The following is a 24,520-nucleotide window of genomic DNA, read 5'->3' on the forward strand; positions in this document are numbered from 1 at the left end:
TCCTCTTGTCTGTTTTTTATGCTCTGAGCAGTTTATCTAACCTCTGCAGATGTTTAAAGGTCGTATTAACTTATGTTAAAGGTTAATTTGAACAGATAAAGGTTGGGATAGACGTTATAATCAGTATTATCTGTGGGAAACAAAAATATAAACAAAACATTACGTGAAATAATGGGATGGATTAGGATAATAAATGACCCCCACCTCTCCTACAGGATAATTATACAAAAGGGGAGAGGGGGCAGAATGTATTTATAGTACCACAGAAGAAGAAGAAGTGAAGGAGGAGTCAAAATAAAGTGTAATTATAACAAGCGGAGATGAGAGATAGAGATAGAGGTGCAAACGAGCCCTTTACATGTAGTCATTTGAACACGAGCCTATACATCAGGACAGATGCATGCTGGGAGATTACCCCATGCCTTCCTGCCTCTATGTGTGTGTGTGTGTGTGTGTGTGTGTGTGAGTGTGATCTGCAAAAAGAACCCTTTAAACCCCCCTGGTTTTTGTTTTTTTTCCCTCCATGTGACCGTTAAAGAACCTCGCTGTGCTCCGCTAAAATGCTGGGGGGACTCGACCCTGTAACCATAGCAACGCCAGGGCCCAACAAAAGTTGTTCTTTTCGGAGGTGTTGGTGTTTGTGTGTGTGTGTGTGTGTGTGTGTGTGTGTTTTGTATACGTGTGTGTTTCTTTGTGTGTGTGTGTGTGTGTGTGTGTGTGTGTGTCCTCCGGAAAAGGAAAGCTGGGCTGACAGTTGTTTCTGCCGGCCGGCTTGGCAGGCCGAGGCTCTACTGTTTATTGTGATGTTAGATGGAGGCACTTATCAACCTTGGAGAGGAGGAGGGAGGAAGGAGGAGGGAGGAGACCAGTGTTTGTGTGTGTGTGTGTGTGTGTGTGTGTGTGTGTTACAAGCACATGTTCACAACCAAAGATTTACAAAACTTTTTTTGTAGACTTTTCTAATTTGTGTTTATTCATTTAATCTGTCCTGATTCCTTTATCTGCTGCCAAGTGGAACACAGCTTTTTAACTTTATCTAACTGGTGATGAAACAGACAAAATCACATCTGCAAAATGTTTTCACTTCTTTTCCAATATATGTTCTCCTGGCAGGTCAAGGTTTTCCTGTTGATGCTTCAGTGTTTTAATTAAAGTCATGCGACTAAAGCAGCTTAAGGTCAGGCTGTGGCCGTGGTACTCTAGGTCTCATGCTTCAGGGTTATCGCACAATTATAAACTAATAACAGGAAGTGTGCGTTATAAACTGAGGGTACATGAGCATTTATCAGGAGGGAGGGTGGAATGGTAAAGTGTAGGATTTAATATGTTTTGAGCCTACCATGGACCCTTAGACTATAAAAACGTGGACGTAGTCTCCGTGACGTCACCCATGGGTTTTCTGAAGAGCCGGTGTGAAGCTCAAAGTGTGCAACTCAGCCTAACTCCTGGCTAATCCAAAAAACAGGCAAGGAGGCGGCTATTCTGACATCTCAACATGTAACTTAAATGGAGATTTGTCAGCTATTTAATCCTCTTATCAACATGGGAGTGGACAAATATGCTGCTTTATGCAAAATGTATGTATATATTTATTATTGTAAATCAATTAACAACACAAAACAATGACAGATATTGTCCAGAAACCCTCACAGGTACTGCATTTAGCATAAAACATATGCTCGGGAGACTCGTGGGTACCCATAGAACCCATTTACATTCACACATCTGGAGGTCAGAGGTCAAGGGACCCCTTTGAAAATGGACATGCCAGTTTTTTCCTCGCCAAAGTTTAGCGTAAGTTTGGAGCGTTATTTAACCTCCTTCATGACGAGCTAGTATGACATGGTTGGTACCGATGGATTCATCAGGTTTTATAGTTTCATATGATACCAGTATCTTCACTCTAGCTTTCAAACTGAGCCGCTACGACCTAAAAATCACAAGTTAATGTGTTAAAGAAATTAGCGGCGTTAAAATTAATTTGTGTTATTATCTCATTAACTTTGACAGCCTTCATTTTGAATTAACATCAGATCAGATAGTGAGAGCAGCTAACTGTTTCCTCTACATGAAGCTTTCTCATAATGTTATATTACAGTATGTGTGACTGTCCATCCTTTCCTCTTTATGTGTGTTCATGTGCTCTGTTCTTCCTTCGCTGTGTTTCATCTCTGTTTCCTTCATTGTTGTATCCAGATGGTGTGTGTGTGTGTGTTTTGTATCAGTGTGTGTTAGTGTGTGTTAGTGTGTGCTGAGGGTCCACAGGGAGACGAAACAAGCATGAGACCTTGTAGCTGCTGTCAACCAATCACACATCAAGGCCCCTGTAGTTCAGCCAATTGATGATCAAGGCTCTGGCCCTGAGTCCCGCAGGAGGCGGAGCCAACACAACTGTGGTGTAGTGTGTGTTTGTGTGTGTGTGTGTGTGTGTGCGTGCGTGCGTGCGTGCGTGCGTGCGTGCGTGCGTGCGTGCGTGTGTGTGTGTGCGTGCGCGACATTTCACTGACCGTGGTAACATTTTGATTGAGACACACACACACACACAGAGCTAATAAAAATACAGCATTAAAGCAGAGACGTAAGTGAAACACACAGATGTGACGTCTGGTGTAGAAACATTAACTGTGTTTCAGTAAAAGTTTAAATTATGAATGAAAAACAGCCGGAGGAAGAAGTGCAGTAGAAAACAGTAGAGAACAGTAGAGATGCTCTGTCGCTTCACTTTATCACCAAATAACAGCAAAACTAATGACATCCCCGTCAGCATCAGTTCTACTTGCATGCTAACACACTAAACTAAGGTGGTGAACATTATAACCTGCTGAGCAGCAGCATGTTAGCGTTCCCACACGGAGATGCTTTCTCCATCTACACTAGTTCCTCACATGGTTTGTTCTCTGATGAGGCTGAAACGAGTCCTCGAGTAACTCAAATTCAATTACTAAAAATCACCAATTTCTTTACGAGGCGAGCAAGACCCCTCGATATGAATGAATTAATATCTATTTTGAATACTGAAACATCATCATCATTGTCCGATCAGTTTAACCTTTATTGGAGTATAATTTGAAATTATTTATTTTTTTATTTATTTTTTTGCATTTCATAATTTTTCTTATTTAAAACCCAGAATATAAAATGGTACTTGAATGCACTAAATAAATTTAGTTTTGACGGATAATATTATTTTATGCAATTTAATCAATGAAAATGTAGATTTAAAAAAAAAAAGGAAACCAATTAGTTAATTTTACATCATGGTTAAAACTGCGTCCTAACTCTATGAAAATAAAAAATAAATAAATAAAAAATAACACTAATTTGTGAGGGAAATGTCTTTATTCTTTTTATTTTTGGGTTACTGGAATTTTTTTTAAAAATAATTCCTGACAATGATCCTGATATATTTAACTTCAGGACATCTCCGACTACATACATGCTGAAAATCAAACATTTTACTGGATTCATTTGGAGATTTTCCAAAGAAAAAGTCCCTAGAAGTGTATGATTCAACTTTCCCCTTCATGGTCTAGTGTTAAAAGAGTTAACAAAAATAACAATAAATAATAATATTGAATCGCAATACTTAAAAATCGCAATACATATAGAATCGTGAGATAAGGTGTATCATCCCAGCCCTAATTTTAAGAGATCTGTCTTATTTTCTCTTTTGTATATTTAATATTGCTCCTTAATAAAGCTAATGAATTGATGAAATAATTGTTAGAATACTCGATTACTAAAGAAATCGATGCAGCTCTGATCTCTGAGCGACGGAGACGTCACATGACCACAAGAGAGGAGGAGGAGGAGGGTGGCTGTCAGATGAAGATCAGTGGAGGGAGCGATACGTAACACATTCTGCTTCTTTGGGACGAATATAAAATTCAAGATTTCATTTGAAAACATTTCGTTGCATTAAGTCATCACAGATGTCTCTGTCTCTCCCCGTGGCTGCTTCCAGTGGAGTCCAACTAATTACAGCGGCTAGCAGTGTGTGCGTGTGTGTGTGTGTGTGTGTGTGTGTGTATCCCTGCCACTAAATTCTCATTTCAAATAGCCCATGGTGCTCTGATGGAACGCTGGGCTGCACACACACACACACACACACACACACACCTGCTCATTAACTGGCTTTCCAAAACCAATCAGAGTGGGTGCGACAGAGGAGCTCTGTCTGAGGACACACACACACACACACACACACACACACACACGCTGGTTGTGTGGTAATCTCTGGTCCAGACCAGAAGGAGAGACCCTGAAGTGATTAACACTTAAACACACAGGGAGAGAAAACAATACAAATACAACTTTATTTATCCAGATATTCCCAGTTTAACCGTCTGAACCCGACGGATGTAAAACTACTGAGAGTGACATATGTAGTTTTATCCGCTGTAGTGTTTTAGAGGGGAAGACTAGAGACTCTACGTCTTTGAGGCCTCGATAAAAACATCATAATTGTTGCCGTCTATTGCTGAGTTTGACAACATGATCAATGTTAAAATAAAGTATATTTTAAAAGCTGACCAGCTTCACTCCTGAGACTACGGCTTCGTCCAAAATCTCATACTCAACACTACATACTCAGTTTGTGTCCTATCGTTCAACATACTTTTGTCTGAATAAACAGTAGTATTTGTCTAGTAGTACACTGGGCTGTGTTCTGCAAACGTGGTCAGGGGGCACGCACTTCTGGTGGCGTTGAGCTGAAAGGAGGAGGGGACAATTCCTGCATAGTATGCATTTAAGTGTTTGGTAGGAAACAGGCAACAAACACTTTCTAAAGGACCTCATACTTATAATGTGAGCATATAAGATGTCAACATAACTAACTCTCTAAGTGTTTGAAAAATGACCTCTGATCTTGTTTCTGTGGAGAGGATACCAGTCCGTCTGATGGAAACACACACATATACAGTGTATATATATATATATAGAGAGAGAGAGAGAGAGAGAGAGACAGAGAGACAGAGAGAGAAATGAAACCAGATCCAGTGTGTGTTTCCGTCTCTCTCCATCTTAAACCCTGAGGGCAACAACACACAGACTTTGGGTTATATTTCAGTAGAGAGTCATGCCTGAGAAACAGCCAGGCGGCTTAAGTCCTCTATCCTCTGAGATCTCCGTCTGTCTGTCTTCTGTTCTTCCATCATTTCTTCATTTGATCTTCATTGTAACCATCATATGATGTTATATTATTATTATTCCTGTTCCACTGTTGAATATGGAGTGTGTTTTATTTTGAAATAGTGAGTGATTAAATGAAAAAAAACACCCTTTTCAGTCAGTAATATAAATTAAATACAAATTTGTGTTTCTTGATCAACAACATTAAAAGCAGACGGTTATGCAGAGGTCAAAGGTCAACACTCACAGGACTCTAATAAAACAAAGTAAGTAAAGAAAAGTAAAGACATTTTTATAAGAATGAATTAAAGTAAAATGAAAATAGCAGCAGAAACAAATCATGGATGCTAACTTAATGTGCTCGTTCTGTAACGCTATGTTAAAGAGAATATGTTTCTTTGAATGCTGAAAATGAATTATTACATGTGAGCTGACTTACATGAGAGAAAGACAATATGAGAATGAAGAAATAAAGAACAAGGGAAGGAAAGAATAAGAGAATTATAAATGAAAAGAAAAGTAGGAAATAATTTGTTTTACCTGCTAAAAGCTGTGACCTGCAGAGAATTAGGTTTATAAACGCACCTTTCAGAGAGAGAGAGAGAGAGAGAGAGAGAGAGGGGGATGAAAGAAGATGATGTTAACCCAAGAGAGAAAGAGAGAGAGAGAGAGATGGAAGAAGGTAGAGAGGGAATCTTTAATTAGAGACAGATGACTTTGCCACGCCTCAGAAGGCTGGAATTACACTGCAGGCTATGAGGCGAGGCTAATTTCACATGTAATTGTTGCTGCAATCCTCGCTGTGCTGCTAACGCTCCCTAACTCCCTCCCTCCATCCAGAGAGGGGGAGGAAGAGGAGAGGAGGAGGAAGAAGAGAGAGATGAGGAAATGTAAGATGAGAGGAAGGAAAGAAGTAAAGCAATTTGTTGCCGCAAACATCTGTGTGCTGAAAACACTTTGCAGCTTCCTAGAAAGAAAGGAAGGAAGGAAGGAAGGAAGAGAAATTAAGGAAGAAAGGAAAGAACAGGCATAAAAGAAGGAAGAGAAGACGAGGGGGAAATGATAAAAAGGAAGGAATCAAGGTATAAAAAGGGATTAAAAGAAAAGGCAAAGAGAGAAGGATGCAAGGAAAGATGTAAGGAAGAAAAGAAAGAGGAAATGAAGAAAGGAAAGGAAAGAAGGATACGAATTAATTAAAAAAGGGAAAGAACAAATTATTTAAGGACGAGGGATTCAAGGAAGGAAGGAAGGAAAGAAAGAAAGTGAAAGAAGGATAAGAAGTAATTCAAAAGTGAAAGAAGGAATAAAACATTAAAAAAAGGAAATTAAAGGAGGGAAAGAAGGAATTGAAAAAGGAGGAATGAAGGTATGAAAAGAAGGAAGTGAAGAGGGAATGAGAGAAGGAAGCAAGGAATGAAGGCAAGAGAAAGAAGGAAAATGAAATATGAAATATGTTGTCATTATTATTATCATAAACCCATCCAGGAAAAAAGAAACATGAATGGAGAAAAGGAAGGAATGAAGGATGGAAGGAAGGAAGGAAGGAAGGAGAGGCAAAGAATGAATGGATGAGTGAGTAAAAGGATCCGATATGTTCCTATAATCCACAAAGATGTGACCTCTGTATGTTCAGAGAGACACAGAGAGAGAGAAAGGAAGGAAACAATCCGTCTTCAACCATTAAAAAACACTTTGAAACAGCAAAAATCTCTCCTTATCCTCCAAAAGAAACGTCCTGCAGCTCAGGAAAATCTCTCTCACACACACACACACACACACGCACACACACACACACACACACACACACACACACACACACACACACACCAACTTTTCTTTCTTTCTTTGTAGACTGATATTCCCTTTTCTTGTCCCCAGAGACCTGCAGAGCTCTGCTGCTGCCTCGCTGTGTGTCTGCTGTGCGTTACAGTGTGTTTGTACTCTGTGTGTGTGTGTGTGTGCGTGTGTTTATATAGTGTGTGAGTGTGTGTGTATACAGTGTGTGTGTGTGTGTTTGTCTGGCAGGATGTGTTGAGTCGAGCTCTTCCTGGGTCAGACGTCCTGATGTCGCGTTTTGTCGTTTGTCGCAGCTTGTTATACGAGCAGAGAGCTGGAGTCCTCTGGGACCCTGTGTGTGTGTGTGTGTGTGTGTGTGTGTGTGTGTTTCTACCTTTATTTATATATATATATATATATTCAGTCCCTCAGTCAGGTTTTTGTGTGATTTAAAGTGTTTTTATTTGCGTTAACGTAGGACTTTCTTTATGTTGTATGAGTTGTGCATGTCTGTGTGTGCAGGCAAAGACGTTATTATTCACACACACCTTTAAAATCCTCCTCACTTTCACACCATCTAAATCTACATTATTCTTTACATTACAGTTTTAAATTACTGAACACTTGTTGACTGCAAGTATAGCATGTAATATTTTATTTTATATTTTAAATGTTATATTTCATCCCTATATTTTAACATTTTTTAATATCTTTATTCATTCTGTGTAAAATAAACTTATCATCAGACAGTCAGGCAGCTTGAGGTTAATACTTGTAGTCATGATTAGTTTCATCATAATGAATTTTTATACTTTATCAGTGTATATAAATAAAACAACGGCATATTAGGGCCATTGTAGGTTGAAAAGAGAAAATTATGCAGCTGGGGGAGAGGGGTAATATTCTGAGAAAAAACTCAGAAATCCCGAGAGCAAAGTGGTAAATATACCAGAAAAAACTCAGATAATGTCTGGTAAATTTATGAGAAAAAAAAACCCGAATTAATGTGGTAAATTAATGGGAACAAATCTCAAATATTTTCTGAGATTAAAGTAATAAATTTATGAGAAAAAAACTAATTCATGTTGTAAATTAATGGGAACAAATCTCAAATATTTTCTGAGAATAAAGTGGTACATTTACGAGAAAAAAACTTGAATATTCTCTGAGATTAAAGTGGTATATATATGGGAAAACACTCTGAAAAACGATTTATTTATTTCTTCAAGGAGCCACATCGCTTCACTTTGCAAGGTTGGATCAACCTCATCCCACCACAGACGCCTCCGTTAAACACTGCGGTGTCGTGATCCGCCGAGTACAAAACATATTAACTATATTAGTATTTATTTGTGTTCATAAAAGAACACAGAAAGAAAAAGTGTATATGTATCTTTCAGGACCTTCGCCACGATCAGAGAGGACATCGGAAACAGCGACCTTTAGGATTTATCTGATATCCTGTTTGCAAAATAAAATGTGCAACAGGACTAACATGAGGATAGAAGTACAGCGCATACTGATGTCAGCATTATATTCATAAAGTAACACAGAAAGATCATGAAAGAAAACACGTAGAGGCCATCCTTACTATAATAACACGACTTTATGCCAAATTCAGACACGTTTTTTTCTCGCAAATGTATGACTTTATAATCTCAGAGAATATTCAAGTTTTTAAATCTCGGAAATGTTTAGGGTTTTTGTCAGAATATTCCCCGTCTCTCCCGGCACAGTAATGTATTTATTTATTACCTACATTGGCCGTCATATTCAGAGGATATCATTCAATCTTCTGCTTTCCTCCTTCCTCTTTACGGGTTGACCTTGTTGTCTTCATCACTTTCCCATCTGAAGCTCCTCCACGGCGTCTCGGGGTTCCTTTTATGTCAAACATGTGTGTGTTCTTGTCCACAGCAGTAATGGTGTCCCGTGTTTGCTTGTCAGCATGTGTGTGTGTGTGTGTGTGTGTGTGTTTGTGCATTTACATGTGTGGATGCAGTAAGTGTGCGTTCTTGTCCTCTAAAAGTACACACCCATGTTTTCAAAGTTGTGTGTGTTACATATCTCTACTATCTTTAAGTGTGTTGATGTGTGTGTTCACATTCACGTGTGTCTCTGCACTTTCTCAAATGTTCTTCTCGTATGTGTGTGTTCGCTGTCTCTCTCATCTGTGCGTGTGTGTGTGTGCGTGTGTGTGTGTGTGTGTGTGGATTATGTGTCCTGTGGGAGGCTGTTTCCTGTGCGTTTGTTCTGTCAGTCTTGATAAAGTCGGGGATATATCTGCTTTAGAACAAAGAGACACGACTCAGCAGCATCTCGCCAACTTTCCCTCCCTCTCTCTCTCTCTCTCTCTCTCTCCTTCTCTCTCTCTCTCTCTCTCCCTCTCCCTCTCTCTCTCTCTTTCTCTCCGTCTCTTGAGACTTCCTCAGCTTCCCAGGAACGCCGTCTGACTGAAACCTGACACACACACACACCCACACTCAGAGGAATGAGCAGGAATCTCACAGAGAAATAAAAGTGGAGTTTGACGACGAGCACTGAGCCAATGTCAGGCCAAGGTTGGCTGTAAACATGTTTGCAGAGTTTCCCTCCAAAACAACAAGCGACGGCTCGTCTCACAAAACGAACGAACGTCAGCAAACAGAATTAAAATCAATCAGGCTTTTATTTTTAAAAGTTTTCCACCAAAATAAAGCAACACATTTTCTTAGTTTGAGTGATTCCTGGACTCGATCACTGCGACGTTCTGGCCACTTGTTTGATCAGCTGGTCACGGTTCTCTTTGTATTTTGTGTTGCTAAACATAAATGTAAACAATGCAGATTTCAAAATATTTTTATTTGCAGATGTTTCATGAGGAAGAATACAAATTCAAAACATCTGTCAGACCTCAAAGACACACATAAAACATAACTCTGCGTCCTTATAAGAATCAGATCACAATCAAAATCAGCTTTATTTCGCTGGAAAATAATTCCTTATGCTGTACATAAATGGAATTTGACTCCGGTTTTATGCAGCTCTCTCAATGTACTTACACAGAATAGAAATAACAGCTAGGAACAATAATGACCAATAATAAAATGTCTATCTACAAGTCAAGTGTTCTGGAAGTCGTAAACAATTCAAATAGTGCAAAGAAATGAATACTGGATGGATATACTGAACATGGACTGGATGATTATGTACAGTGTGAACATGTAGAGATGTCTATATACTGTATGCACAGTGAGTCGGATTTATATTTACAGTCACAGATATAAACATGTTACAATATGTACGTAAAGGGACAGATGATATGTGCATATTACAAAAAATGTGCATTAAAGACTATAAATTATAATCTAAAAATGTGCATTAAAGACTTTAAATTATAACCTAAAAATGTGCATTAAAGACTTTAAATTATAATCTAAAAATGTGCATTAAAGACTTTAAATTATAACCTAAAAATGTGCATTAAAGACTTTAAATTATAACCTAAAAATGTGCATTAAAGACTTTAAATTATAACCTTAAAATGTGCATTAAAGACTTTAAATTATAACCTTAAAATGTGCATTGAAGACTATAAATTGATCGTTATTTTGAAAGTCTACTTTCTATTAAAACAAATTGCATGTTGAGTTAAAATATTCTTCTTCTTAACATTTAAAATGTTACGTATACTGTAAACCACATAACAAAATTGTTATACTTTTGACGCTTAATATTCACTTTTCAGAGTAAGCTTTGTTTTCATTGTGTTTTTATACCATAACAATATAAAACATGATAAATATCTCCTACATTTAAATGTACTTTTTTAAAATAAATTTTCTTTTTGTTTGGGTTTCAGTTTCAACCTTAAAAAAAAGATAAATTAGGAGTCCACCACAAGAAACATAATAAACTAATCATATAAAGATAAATACCTACCTCTAGTTAAAGGTTCAGACAGACAGGAAGCTGTGATATTTAGATTTACTGTACACACAACAGGAGGAATAAACTCTTAGTGAAGGTTTATTGATCACTGTTGACACTTTGTCTTAAAGTATTATAAGACTTGTAGATCAGAGAGAAACGCTGCAGTTTTTCTTTTACCTGATTTTATTTCCTGTGACGGTTTGTTTAAGTGTGTGTCGTGAGAATAATGTTTAATGTCATCTCAAGGGGAAAGCCTCCTTTTTAAACGTGTGTGTGTGTGTGTGAGAACAGTCATGACAACACACACACAGTACTGCAGTTACACAGTGACGGGGGGGTGCGATACACAATTAATGTGTGAGTCACATTGTGTGTGTTTGTGTGTGTGTGTGTGTGTGATCACCATTTATCACCCTGCTCTCCGTTTGACCTTGGCACCTTCTTCATTAGAATAAAGATTGTCTGTCGTTTAGGCTACATGGTCGGTCTGCTGGACACACACACACATGCCGAGAGCCATGCTATTACATTTCTGTCATAGTGGAAGAGGAGGAGGAGGAGGAGGAGGAGGAGGAGGAGGAGGAGCAGGAGGAGGGAATCAACAGACAGCGGTGATGATGACAGGACTCTGCTGTCAGATCAGAGATGCTGAAGTATTATAACGTCCTGTTGCACGTTAAGTTGAGGTAATGATGATTCTCCAGAGTGTGTCTTTGCTGTACAAACATAGACTGTATACAGGAAGTGGACGTAGTTACCGTGACGACACCCACTGGTTTGTGGACAACGGTTTTGAAGCCTAGAGTTCGGCATCTTGGCTGTCGCCATCTTGGTTTTTGGCGGTCACCATCTTGGTTTTTGGCGGTCACCATCTTGGTTTTTGGCCGTCACCATCTTGGTTTTTGGTTGTTACCATCTTGGTTTTTGGCCGTCACCATCTTGGTTTTTGGTTGTTACCATCTTGGTTTTTGGCCGTCACCATATTGGTTTTTGGCCGTCTCCATCTTGGTTTTTGGTTGTTGCCATCTTGGTTTTTGGCGGTCACCATCTTGGTTTTTGGCCGTCACCATCTTGGTTTTTGGCCGTCACCATCTTGGTTTTTTGTGGTCACCATTTTGGTTTTTGGCCGTCACCATCTTGGTTTTTTGTGGTCACCATCTTGGTTTTTGGTCGTCACCATCTTGGTTTTTGGCCGTCACCATATTGGTTTTTGGCCGTCTCCATCTTGGTTTTTGGTTGTTGCCATCTTGGTTTTTGGCGGTCACCATCTTGGTTTTTGGCCGTCACCATCTTGGTTTTTGGCCGTCACCATCTTGGTTTCTGGCCGCCGCTATCTTGGTTTTTGGCACTTTTCAGACTCGGAGGTCGCCGCCTGGTAACAAACAAGCATCTTTATTTCACGCAGAAATGCGTGGAATAATATCCGACTTTCATAGTTAGCTTGTAACATTGATTTGTTTAGAAATAATATTTTAAAAGTAGTATTTTTTTTGTTAACTTTTTTGCAAATAATTCAACATTCAGACAGACTAACATCATTTCCTGTTTCTGTCACATTTCAAATGGTTCTCTCTGCAGTTGAGGTAAATAAAGGTCGCTTCATCGGCCTCCTCTGACCTTCTATTTGTCTCATTTACTCCATTCACACACACACACACGCACACACACACACACACACACAGTCAACAACAGAGGCAGTGTTGTTGACCAACACCTGCCCACTTCAGTAAGACTGTCACCACTGAGATGATTAGTAGTAAGGCAGTAGATTGACTCTGTTGACACATTGAACAATGGAGGTTTAATTTCAAACCAGTGAGGCTTTATTATTACCGTAGTTCTACTACACGCTCGGCCTGCTGGAAAAGTTGGGAATCAGTTGGCTGCCATCTCCTAACTCACTGCTAGATGGCGTCAAATCCTACACACTGCACCTTTAATATCAATAATAATAGTTTTCTGTCTGGTCTGCTCAACTGGAATAAAACTAAATAATATTACAGAGGAACTCACGCTGTCAAACATACATTAATGCCTCTCTATGACAGCACATGCTCTCTCTCTCTCTCTCTCTCTCTCTCTCTCTCTCTCTCTCTCTCTCTCTCTCTCTCTCTCTCTCTCTCTCACACTCTCTCAGTATAAAGCCGGTCTTTGTTCAGACTCTGAATAGTGAGATCCATCCAGCTTCCTATGGGGTCAGCAGCACACACAAACACATTTGTACTTCTATACTCATGAGGACACTCTTTGACATAATTCATTCACCGGCCTCTGACCCCTCAACTAAAACTAATCTCACCTCTGAAACTCAGTGTTAACCCCCAGACAGCCCTTTGAGGACCCGACACAGTGCCACAGATTGTTGTGGAAGCTACTTAATTAATCACATTAATGAAGCTAAAGTTCATTTTCACAACCTGATAGCTCATAATACTTATGTATAAACTCAACTGTATTGAACGTGCCATCAGTGAGATCATTTCTCTAGAAAAGAGTCGTGGAAGGATGTTACAGAGTGATGCATCTATTCACTCATAAACAATCTTTGGCAGCGCAGTCTTCTAATAAAACAATACCGAGGACAGATTAAAGGTTTGATTAGAGATTTGTTAGCATCAGATCTTAACGGCTATCTGAACCCAACCCCAGTTTTTGGTTGATTTTTTTTCTGGAATTCCTCTCCGTTTTCCTCTTCTTCTGCTCGTATTGTTTGTCTTGCCAGGAGAGAATTCCCAGGGTTCTTAGGGGGTCAAAGGTCACCTGGCATCGACCTATAGCAGCATCCCACAGCCTGTGTGACTCAACCTCCCCGCTGCCAACACTCTCTCTCTCTTTATCCGATTTATCGGACCAACAATATTCAGCTGATACAAATAAAATTACTAACTCTAGACAAATGACTTCTTTCAGTCAGTTGAACGTGTTTTCTTTATACATTACTATAATTTATATTTCGTTATGTTTTGGTCTTGTAATGAAGACTAGGAGCAAATAGATTTAACCAGATTCAGGCCCCGATCAGACGCTTCCAAAACGCCTTGGTAAAGCACCTGTTTCTTGTTTCTGGTGACGCATTTCTTGTTTCTGGCGACACATTTCTTGTTTCTGGCGACACATTCCTTGTTTCTGGTGACGCGTTTCTTGTTTCTGGTAACGCATTTCTTGTTTCTGGCGACACATTCCTTGTTTCTGGTGACGCGTTTCTTGTTTCTGGTAACGCATTTCTTTGTGTGCGTCATGTGGGAAAGCTGTGAAAATGTTGTTTTTGAAAGGCTAAATGCCAACAAATATGTATTGAAGCAGAATACTTTGTTAGATTGATGATTTTGCTACGAAGTAGCAAAAAAAAGATATATTTTTAAATAGTTTTACATGCAGACTTAACAACGTATACATTATTATCCAGTTAGTGTTATTATGATTTTAGTTATACACGTGCAAATCTAATTTTGACAACCTCAGAGCAGACCAATCCTGCCCCAGGCTGGGAACCTCTGGTCTAAAGGCCTGCTTACATCCCCCTGAAGCTGCAGTGTTCATCATACTCACATGATATAGAAACGCTGGACAGAACAAACAACATGATGATGATTTAGTTGTTCTAGGTTTGAACAACAGAAGGTCATTAATGAAGACATTTACAGGTCATTTGACCTGTTTCTTTTTTACCATATCATACCCCTCCATATAAAAAGTACACTTCTCAACTAAATCCAGGCCGGTTTATAATGGTGTGAAGAAAACACATATCTCAACGGTTGGAGGAACATTTTCAGGTGAAATCCGTAAACAGCCGAGGGGATTGTTTATTGGTTTTTCCTTTTGCTTTTTTAATGGCCAGTTATTAGTATGTGCATTCATTCGACATGTCTGTTATGTTGCTCTCTCTCTCTCTCTCTCTCTCTCTCTCTCTCTCTCTCTCTCAACAGACTGGTAGAAATTTCACCCTCCTTGCTTTGTACTAATGACCTCCCAGCGACACACACACACACACACACACACACACACACGTGACTCGCTGCGAGGCTGAATGGCGAGCCGTCTTTACCGGCCAGTCAAATGGCTCATTCATCTGGTTTCCATGGTGACAATTAAAACATGTTGCCGGGGTCTTTTGTTGTGTCGCCTCGTTTGGAAAGAGAGAAAGTCTCTTTGCCTTTTTTTTTTTGCATCTTTTTGTCCAAACAGGAGGGTTTTTAATTTGGTGAAAGAGAAACATCCAGAAACTCTCAGCAGCACAGACGGCTGAGTTTAGATTCATTTAGATTTAGAGTTCAAGGTTTTACACTAGTTCAGTTTTACACCATCGAGAAAGTAGAGTGGCAGAAATATTCAAATCCACCATAAATATATGAGAGGATTTATTAGGGCTGTCAAAGTTAACGCAATAATAATGATACTGGTATCATATGAAACTATAAAACCTGATGAATCCATCGGTACCAACCATGTCATACTAGCTGGTCATGAAGGAGGTTAAATAACGCTCCAAACTTACACTACATTTTGGCGAGGAAAAACTGTCATGTCCATTTTCAAAGGGGTCCCTTGACCTCTGACCTCCAGATATGTGAATGTAGATGGGTTCTATGGGTACCCACGAGTCTCCCCTTTACAGACATGCCCACTTTATGATCATCACATGCAGTTTGGGGCAAGTCATAGTCAAGTCAGCACACTGACACACTGACAGCTGTTGTTGCCTGTTGGGCTGCAGTTTACCATGTTCTGATGGGAGCATATTGTTTTATGCTAAATGCAGTACCTGTGAGGGTTTCTGGACAATATCTGTCATTGTTTTGTGTTGTTAATTGATCTCCAATAATAAATATATACATACATTTGCATAAAGCAGCATATTTGTCCCCTCCCATGTTGATAAGAGTATTAAATACTTGACAAATCTCCCTTTAAGGTTCATTTTGAACAGATAGAAAATGTGTGATTAATCACGATTGAATATTTTAATCAATTGACAGCCCTAGGATTTAAGTATAAATATGTAGCTTTTAATTTAAATGTTTATTATCCATTATTCTGTCCAGTTTATGAGTTATTTCTTTGTGTAAATATAAAGAGCACACAGCTGTAAAATATGTATTAATAATAAATACATATTTAACAAAAGCTATCCTTTATATTTTTCAGGAGATTGAACATTGGTTTAGTAAAAGTGAAATCTAATAGTTGTAATTTGTAAAAGCTTCACATAGGAATAGAAATATAAACATCGCCCGTTGTGTCTTTGAACAAACTAACATATAGATGTAATTATTGCAATTATTGTAAACTGGAGGCAGTTTGGAGACGGTGATGTGTTTATGTGGCTGTACTTTCACACCACCACCAACACACACACACACACACGCACACACACACACACGCACACACACACACACACACACACACACACACACACACACAGGTTGAAGTGTCTGGCGGTATAAATGGGGTGTCAGAGAGCCACTTCCTGCTCTTTCAGAGCCGGTGGAACATCCATCTCAACCGGAGACACTGAGACACACACACACACACACACGCACACACACACACACACACACACACACACACACACACACACACACACACACTCACGCACACACACACGCCCACACACACACACACACACACACACACACACACACACACATACACACACAAATGTAAGCAAGCATACTGTGTTTTTTCTCTCCTCTTTGTGTATCTCCTGCACACACACACTTTGTTTAGGAAGAAAACAGCAGAGGCAGGTGGAGGAGGAGGAAGAGCAGGAGGAGGAGGAGGATGAGGAGGAGGAGGAGGAGGAAGAGGAGGAGGAGTTAAATGGAGTAAAGAGAAATGGAGAGCAGAAAGATGAAGTATTAGTAGCAGTAGTACGAGTAACGGTCGCCACAGTATTAAAAGGGCAGACGCCCACTCAGCTATAAAGCAGTGACGTAGGTTAGCGCAGTAAGCTAATCAATAAGGTTATGGATAATGTGAAGTCAACGTTTGCTGTGATAAGTCTGGAAATAACTGAAAGGGTTAGTTTGGAGTTTTTGAAGTGGGGTTGTACGTATACTCCCGAGTTCTGAGAGGTCAAGTTACTGTTTTTGTGAATGGAGTCTGGTGGCTTTGAAGAGAGCGATGTAACGGCTTCAGTTCCCCGTCAGAAAGGGCTGTCTGACGGCGAGGTGAAGCGGCGGTGGACGGGAGCAGCAGAAAAACAGATTTAAGCCTCCTTAAAAAAATCTGTTTAAGTGTACGCTGTATTTAGAATATTTTCACCACTTTACCTCGCCATCAGAGCGCCCTTTCTGACGGGAACTGAAGCCGTTGTATCGCCGTCTTCAAAGCCACCAGACTCCATTCACAAAAACAGTAATTTAACCTCTCAGAACAGGGGAGTTGTTGGTCTATCGCTGCATCGATTGGTCAGTTAGTTTGTGTTATTGTGTGACTTTCTGATCTGAACTAACGTGGCGTCCACAGCAGTACGTCGCTTAGCTTCCTGCCGGTACTCCTGTCTGCTTCTCCACACTGGAAGCATGCGTGACTGTATTGATACATTGACTATAAGGATGTATATATATATTTATATACTGTACATGTAGCAGCGTCATCGTGCAGAAACCTACGTCAGGTCACCATGTGGGGAAACGTTTTTAAGAAGGGCTTGAAGGAAAAATGGCATTTTGATGCTAAAACCTGCGTAGTTTAAGCAGATCTGAATGCATAATGAACACCAAATAATGGTAAAGAAATCTAAATCAATATTTCCTGGCAGTGTGGAGCGAGCTTGCAAAAAACATTTACAACTTCATGTTGGGGAATAAAATGTACAGAGTATAATTTAACAGTTAATAAATATAATATACGAGATTCATGTTGTTGTTAACAACTGTGCTGTTATTGGACAGTTACATGGTTTATATCCAGTTAACCCTTAACTTAACTATACCTTAACCAGAGTATATTTCCTACAACCACAATCTTTTCCTCTCTGTAATCGTCCCGTAATTGACGTGGAGATTCAATGAAGCGAACTCATTACAGAAGATGCAAGAAAATACAGATATATTTTACATCACTATATGAAAATGAATCAACCATGTGGGCTGAATGAAGAGGAGGAGGGAAGTGAGGAGGGAAGAGGAGGAGAGGAAACAGAAGAGGCTGACAGCCAGAGAGAACAAGGAAAGAGAGGATTTACAGATGGAAGAGAAGAGAAAAGTGTTGTCTGAGGACGAGGAAAGAAAAAGAGCATCAGGAGAAGAAGAGGAGGAGAGAAGACACAAAGACAGACGAGGAGGAGGATGATGATGAAGATGCGTCCTTATCACTTCCCCCGAACTTTTAGCTGCCGCGACGACAAAATCGTTCCGTTACGCAGCCTCCGACAAACTTCTCTCATTTGGCGGATAAGATGAATCTGCGAGAAGAGAGGAGAGGAAAAAAAAAACTAATGTTCAAAATGCATTAAATGTTTTTCATGTATGACTGCATTTTTGCTGACATTTCAGCTCCGTGCTCATTAATATGGAGACCAAATTAAACTTATGATTGCTTGTTGATTTTCTCTCCCCCTCTCCTCCCCTCTCCTCCCCCTCTCTCCCCCTCTCCTCTGTTTTGTCAAGCGTTTATCTCTCCTTCCTCTGTTTGGAAAGCTCTTTTTGTGTTTTCTTAACCCATATTCATAGTGATATATATATATCATCAAATATATATCTTTGTTTCAGCTTAACAATAATAATACTCTGGGTCATTTTGTGAATTATAAACAGTCCTGCAGTAATGCATATTTTATTTTATTTTTTTGTATACTTTATTTTTTCCCCTTTTTTTCAAGGTTGTTTTCATAAATACAATTTCAAGTTCGTAATTATGATAGTTTATAAACCAAGCTTAGAAACAAACACAATAAGCACACAATAGAAAACATCAGCATTCAAAATTGGAAAAAAATAAAATAAAATTGGAAAAAAAAGAAATAATAATAATAATACAAAGAGAGAAAAAAAGTGAGTTCACTTTTCCATAACTTTAACTTCTTGAATGAAATTTATTATGCATTATTTAGTAATGCATATTTTAAGACGACTTTTTAAAAAATTATTACCATCATGTTTTTGTTTTGTTTTGTGTAGTTTATCTAATAATATATTTTCACCATTCCACCAATTATTGCTGCATTACATTTATTGTAGTGTAGATTTTCAGTATATTAATATATCAATATTGAAATGCAAATAAAAATTTCCATTATCGATTAGTCTTTCAGCTTCTAGGGGTACTTTGGAGTACTGCAGGGAGTACTTGAGATTTTTTCTTGTGTTAATTTAAAAAATATCAGTTATACATGATTCCTTAAATAAATGTAAGTTGGATGAACCTTATTTTATATTCAATATTCCTGTTTTTAATGCAATCGCTAACTGCCGTAAACTTTCTACAAACGCAATCACGTTCATGATTACGTTTGTTCAGTGTGAACGGGACGCCGGTTCTAATATTGAATGACAGATGAAAATAAAGGAAATGGATTTGTGGTAGAAACGTAGCAGCGATACGGCTGAAAACACCGAGAGAGACGTGAGAAAGAAGCTCACGTTTCTCACTATACTGTAAGTGCAACTTCTCCAAAAGAAGTGCCGTCTAAGTGTTGTTGCATGATGACAAAAATAATGGTTATATTAAATTTCACATCACAGTTTGCATCGTATTTCACACTACTGAGCTTTTTGTGAGACTGGATATATCCGACATAACGGACTGAAGCAACTACTAATTAGTTTCAATTAGTCACTATTGATGTTGTGTGTTTTTAGTCCCGACGCTGAGCTGCTGCTCTGATCAACACTAACTGTTAACGGATTCAGAGACCAGGAGAGAGAAGAGGCCAAAGGTCAGAGGTCAGAGAGGCCTTTACGTTGCTCCTGTGAGTCCTGAGAGGAGAAACTAAATCCAAGAACAGGAGAGTTGAGAGGATTATCTCCTAGTTAAATAAAGGTTTAGAAAGAGGGAAACTGATTTCAGAGACCTGATCCACGTCAGTCCGTCTGTCTGTCTCTCTCTCTCTCTGTCTGTCTGTCTGTCTGTCTGTCTGTCTGTCTGTCTGTCTGTCACATTCACATTCAATGTAAGTCCACATTAATCTGTCTGAAATCTCAAAACATCCTTTTCTCGACCAAATATTGAACATTTTTCTAAAATGATCTCCAGAGTAGATCCATCTGAAAACACTGATCTTGCATTTTAGTGCAAATGTATCTTGGATAAACTTGGAGGATGACTTCCGGTCGCCTCTGACTTTCTCTCATTGTCAATGTCAGTAGAGCCCATCATCACTAGGGCTTCCCTCTCTTAGTCCATTAGTCGACTAACCAGCGGTTCTGGTCTTAAGCCTCGGTTATACTTTCCTCAAGTACGGTTGCACTGACATGAGCTGATGTGAAATCATGACGAGGAAACGTTTGGATCTTTTATACTTCGTGCGTGATTCTCCTTGTGGAGAACCGACATTCTCAAAGCTCCTAAAAGTTCTCCATTTCCTCCGCCCATCTGCGACACTCACTTATGCGGCGAGCATAAATGACACTTTAGTCGATTAGTTGTTTTCTTATGCTTTTTTCATGCTGAAGGACTTATTTCCAAGAAACTTTTGAGCTGGTCTCTGGTAAACACCAGATTTAAAGTGGTGCTTTTGTGTGATTCTTCGTGAAGAAACTCAGTTTTACAGATCTGTCGATTAAATAAACTAATTAATTAGGCAATCAGTCATGTTCTTTCCCAGCAAGTCAACACTTAACTCCCCAGATCCGACAGCATCCAATCAAGTTGTAGGAGAAAACCATGAAGAACTAATGTTACGTTACTGAGCGCCAGTTGGAAAACATTATGTATGAATAGTTTTGTTCGCATACAAAAGCTATGCTGCAAAAAAAAAATTGCAGTTCGCAAAACGTGCAGGTTGAAAGACGCAAATGGCATTATATTTGGTGATGAACGCATTTGTTATTTTGTATGCTTTTTCATGTTTAGTTTGTGAGTTAGTCAACAAAATATTTTTTTGTTTTAGTCGAGTGTTAGTCGACTAATACTTTCTTTAGTCGAGGACCGCCCTACCGTTCACACAATAGATGAGAGCTGATGAAAACTAACTCTAACCCCCTGAAATCAAACAAACTGTACCACACCACCGGTGTCATTTCTTATGCTTCACAATCTAGCAATAACTTTTTCTTCCGCAACTTATGACTTTCTTCAACAATCTACAAACTTTGTTTTTGACTCTGCAAGTGTCAAACAAAAGGGAATCCTCCAAAAAATGAAATAATGATCTTTACCTCCACAAACATTTCCCGTATTCACTAGGTTAAACTTCCTGCCGTCACTTTTCTGTCCGTTTTTTTGGCAAATCTCTATTTTCATGAAGCTAAAAATGCTCATTCTTCAACCTCTGGCTTTGTTTGCATCCCTGGTCAGTCCCTGTCTCTTGCTATCCCTCAGTGATTTGAAGGATAACTCACTTGCATCACCTTTACGGTACTTTCATTTATACAGACTCAAAGAGACTCTGTTGTCTCTCATGAGCCTGAAGCCTGCAGACAAAGCGTTTCCATGCATCGTTCTCCTTATTAAGGTTGTTAAAGTTGTATTGCAGAGAATAGTGAAGTTGTTCTAGGAGGTAAAGTGGAGCAGAAAACATCTCTTGAGTTTGATAAGGAGGACGTGTGATCGTCTCTCTCTCTCTTGCATCAGTGGACTAAACCTTTCTCCCACCGCCGGGTGACTCCTGAGACTCGGAGTAGTGGTGGGTGGTGCTGCTAGCATGTTGACTTCACGATGTATGGCAGCCTGTCACGTCTCCGCTGTCTGTTAGTGTGGACGTCAGCTCGTCTCCTTCACTCTCTATTTATTTACTGTATCTCTCTCTTTCTCTTTCTCTTCCTCCCTCACACACACACTCACAGTCCTCTTCTCCTCCTCCGTGTCTCTCCGTCCTCAGGCCTCTGTATCTCAGTCCATCGTTGCATGGAGATTGACTAGAGGCATGAATACATCACAACTAGCCATCCATGCATCCCCCCCTCCCCTCCTCCTCACACCATCACTCTCTACCTCCCCTCCTCCCCCTCCACCGGCCCATTTCTCCAAGATCCCTCTCTCAGCACTTATCTCAAAGTTCGGATCTCATGCATTTTAATCGGCGTGTCTATCTTCCTTTCTCCCCCTCTCCCTCTTTTCTTTGACTTTGGATCAGTGGCATCCTTCAAACAAACAACAACAACAACAAAACAACCCCCTCCTCCTCCTCCTCCTCCTCCTCCTCTTCCTCCCTTTCCCCTTTTTAAATCAATATTTGCCATCAGCGAATAAATCGTATAATTTCCTGACTGTTAGACGAGTGCGACGCCAACATATTTACCTTCCACTCATCTCTTTTTTTGCTGTCGATCCCTCGTTCTCGCGGCGTGGCTATTAGCTAAGTGAAGGGGATGGATGGCCGTGAAGCGCCGAGCGATAGCATCTCCATCAGAATCGGCGACATTGAAAAATGGCTGCCGCCTCTCTGATGACAGCGCAGCAAAAAACACACACACACACACATGCATATGTCCTCTCACACACACACACACACATGCATATGTCCTCTCACACACACACACACACACACACACATGCATATGTCCTCTCACACACACACACACACACACACAGAGTCAGAGAAGAGACATTTAAATATTCAAATGGGGCCGGGCGGTAATGATAAACGACAAGGGAAAAGTAGAATCAAGTAGCTATCGATGCAGAAAATGAAAAGAGGAGAAAGAGAAAAGAGAGGAGGAGGAAGAGGAGGAGGAGGAAGAGGAGGAGGAGGAGGAGGAGGAGGGAAATTAAGCAAAAAAAAAGAAAAAAGATATGCTAACAACTGAAAAGACGGAAGAAAGAGAGGAGATAGATGGAGAAAAAGGATGGATGAAGTACAAGAGGAGGGCAGAAGGAGTGTTACAGTGAAGAGGAGGGAGAGCTGTAAGTGAACAGACAAGGACGAAAAGAGAGAGCGACTAAAGATGAAGGGACTCACAAGATAAAAAAGGAGAGGAGAGAAGGACAGGATGACAGAGGAGGGAAAAAGTTGAATTGAAATATTTTAAAGAGGAGAAAAAAAAAGTTAGCAGAAAGAGGAGAGAGGCAGGACGGGGAGGATATAATGAAGAAATGAAGGGATGGAAGGTGTGAAAAGAGGAGAATAAAGGTCATGACCAAATGAGTTCAGACTGAAAGATTAACAGACGGACAGTATGGAGAGAAATTAAGCAATAAAGACAGATTGAACGACTGAAAAGAGAAATGATGAGTGAGAGAACTAAAGAGAACCACGACACTGTAACTGGAGAGACGACGTATAGTATAGAGTATAGAGCGCTGCAGCAACGAGTCCTAACGCCTCGTTTCCACAGCGTTTGGTTTCGTGTTCGTAAATCTGTATAGTATACGTGTTTAACGTGATGAAATGCATCTCTTTACGGATGGATAGAAACAGCACTGCAGATACGGGAGAGAAGTTACTAGTTACAGTCTAGTAACTGTCTGTTTTGCGACGTCCAGTTTAACGTTAGACGAGTCACATTATCGACGTTAACGCGATAACACTTTAATGCAACATCATTTTTATGCCACTAATTTCTTTAAGGCATTAACACAACTTGTGATTTTTAGGTCGTAGCGGCTCAGTTTTAAAGCTAGAGTGAAGATCCTGGTATCATATGAAACTAGAAAACCTGATGAATCCATCGGTACCAACCATGTCATACTCGCTTGTCAGCTTGTTAAATTGTTGTTGTTAAATAACGCTCCAAACTCGCGCTAAATTTTGGCGAAGAAAAACATTTTTCAAAGGGGTCCCTTGACCTCTGACCTCCAGATGTGTGAATGTAAATGGGTTCTATGGGTATCCACGAGTCTCCCCTTTACAGACATGCCCACTTTATGATAATCACATGCAGGTTGGGGCAAGTCATAGTCAAGTCAGCACACTGACACACTGACAGCTGTTGTTGCCTGTTGGGCTGCAGTTTGCCATGTTATGATTGGAGCATATTGTTTTATGCTAAATGCAGTACCTGTGAGGGTTTCTGGATCAATATCTGTCATTGTTTTGTGTTGTTAATTAATTTACAATAATAAATATAGACATACATTTACATAAAGCAGCATATTTGTCCACTCCCATGTTGATAAGACGATTAAATACTTGATAAATCTCCCTTTAAGGTGCATTTTGAACAGATAATAAATGTGTGATTAATCACGATTAACTATGGACTCTGCGGTGGTCAACAAAAAAACGAATGGGCAATGCTAACTTCCTGTTGGCCTACAAAGATACGTCATCTCTGCAGCAATCTATAGAAAAAAAGGGAAGGTCATGGAAAAACAATTCTCTCCCTTACAGTATTCAGTGTGTGAGAGGACAGAAGTGTATTCTTTTAATAACAAAATACTGGTAGTTGATAAAGTGCAGTTTTCTCTTTACTTCATTATGTACACTGAGCTCAATTAAGATCAATAAACTACGTTGGATAAAAGTCCCAGTATCTGCCATAAATAGCAAAGTGTTGCAGCTCCTCCTCCGCTCCCCGACCGCAGCGCTCAAACAAAAGCATAAAGCAGAAGGGAAGGAAATATTCAGTGATACAAAATGGAGCATTTCTTT

General features: G+C 39.6%; 1 protein-coding gene across 2 annotated transcripts in view; it reads left to right on the forward strand.

Annotated features, from left to right (window-relative positions):
* The window catches only part of akap6 (A kinase (PRKA) anchor protein 6), a 187,565-nt gene that overhangs the window by 105,445 nt on the left and 57,600 nt on the right, over positions 1-24,520 (forward strand). The window lies entirely within an intron of this gene.

This window comes from Sebastes umbrosus, chromosome 16, assembly GCF_015220745.1.
Source record: "Sebastes umbrosus isolate fSebUmb1 chromosome 16, fSebUmb1.pri, whole genome shotgun sequence".
NCBI classification, from domain to species: Eukaryota; Metazoa; Chordata; class Actinopteri; order Perciformes; family Sebastidae; genus Sebastes; species Sebastes umbrosus.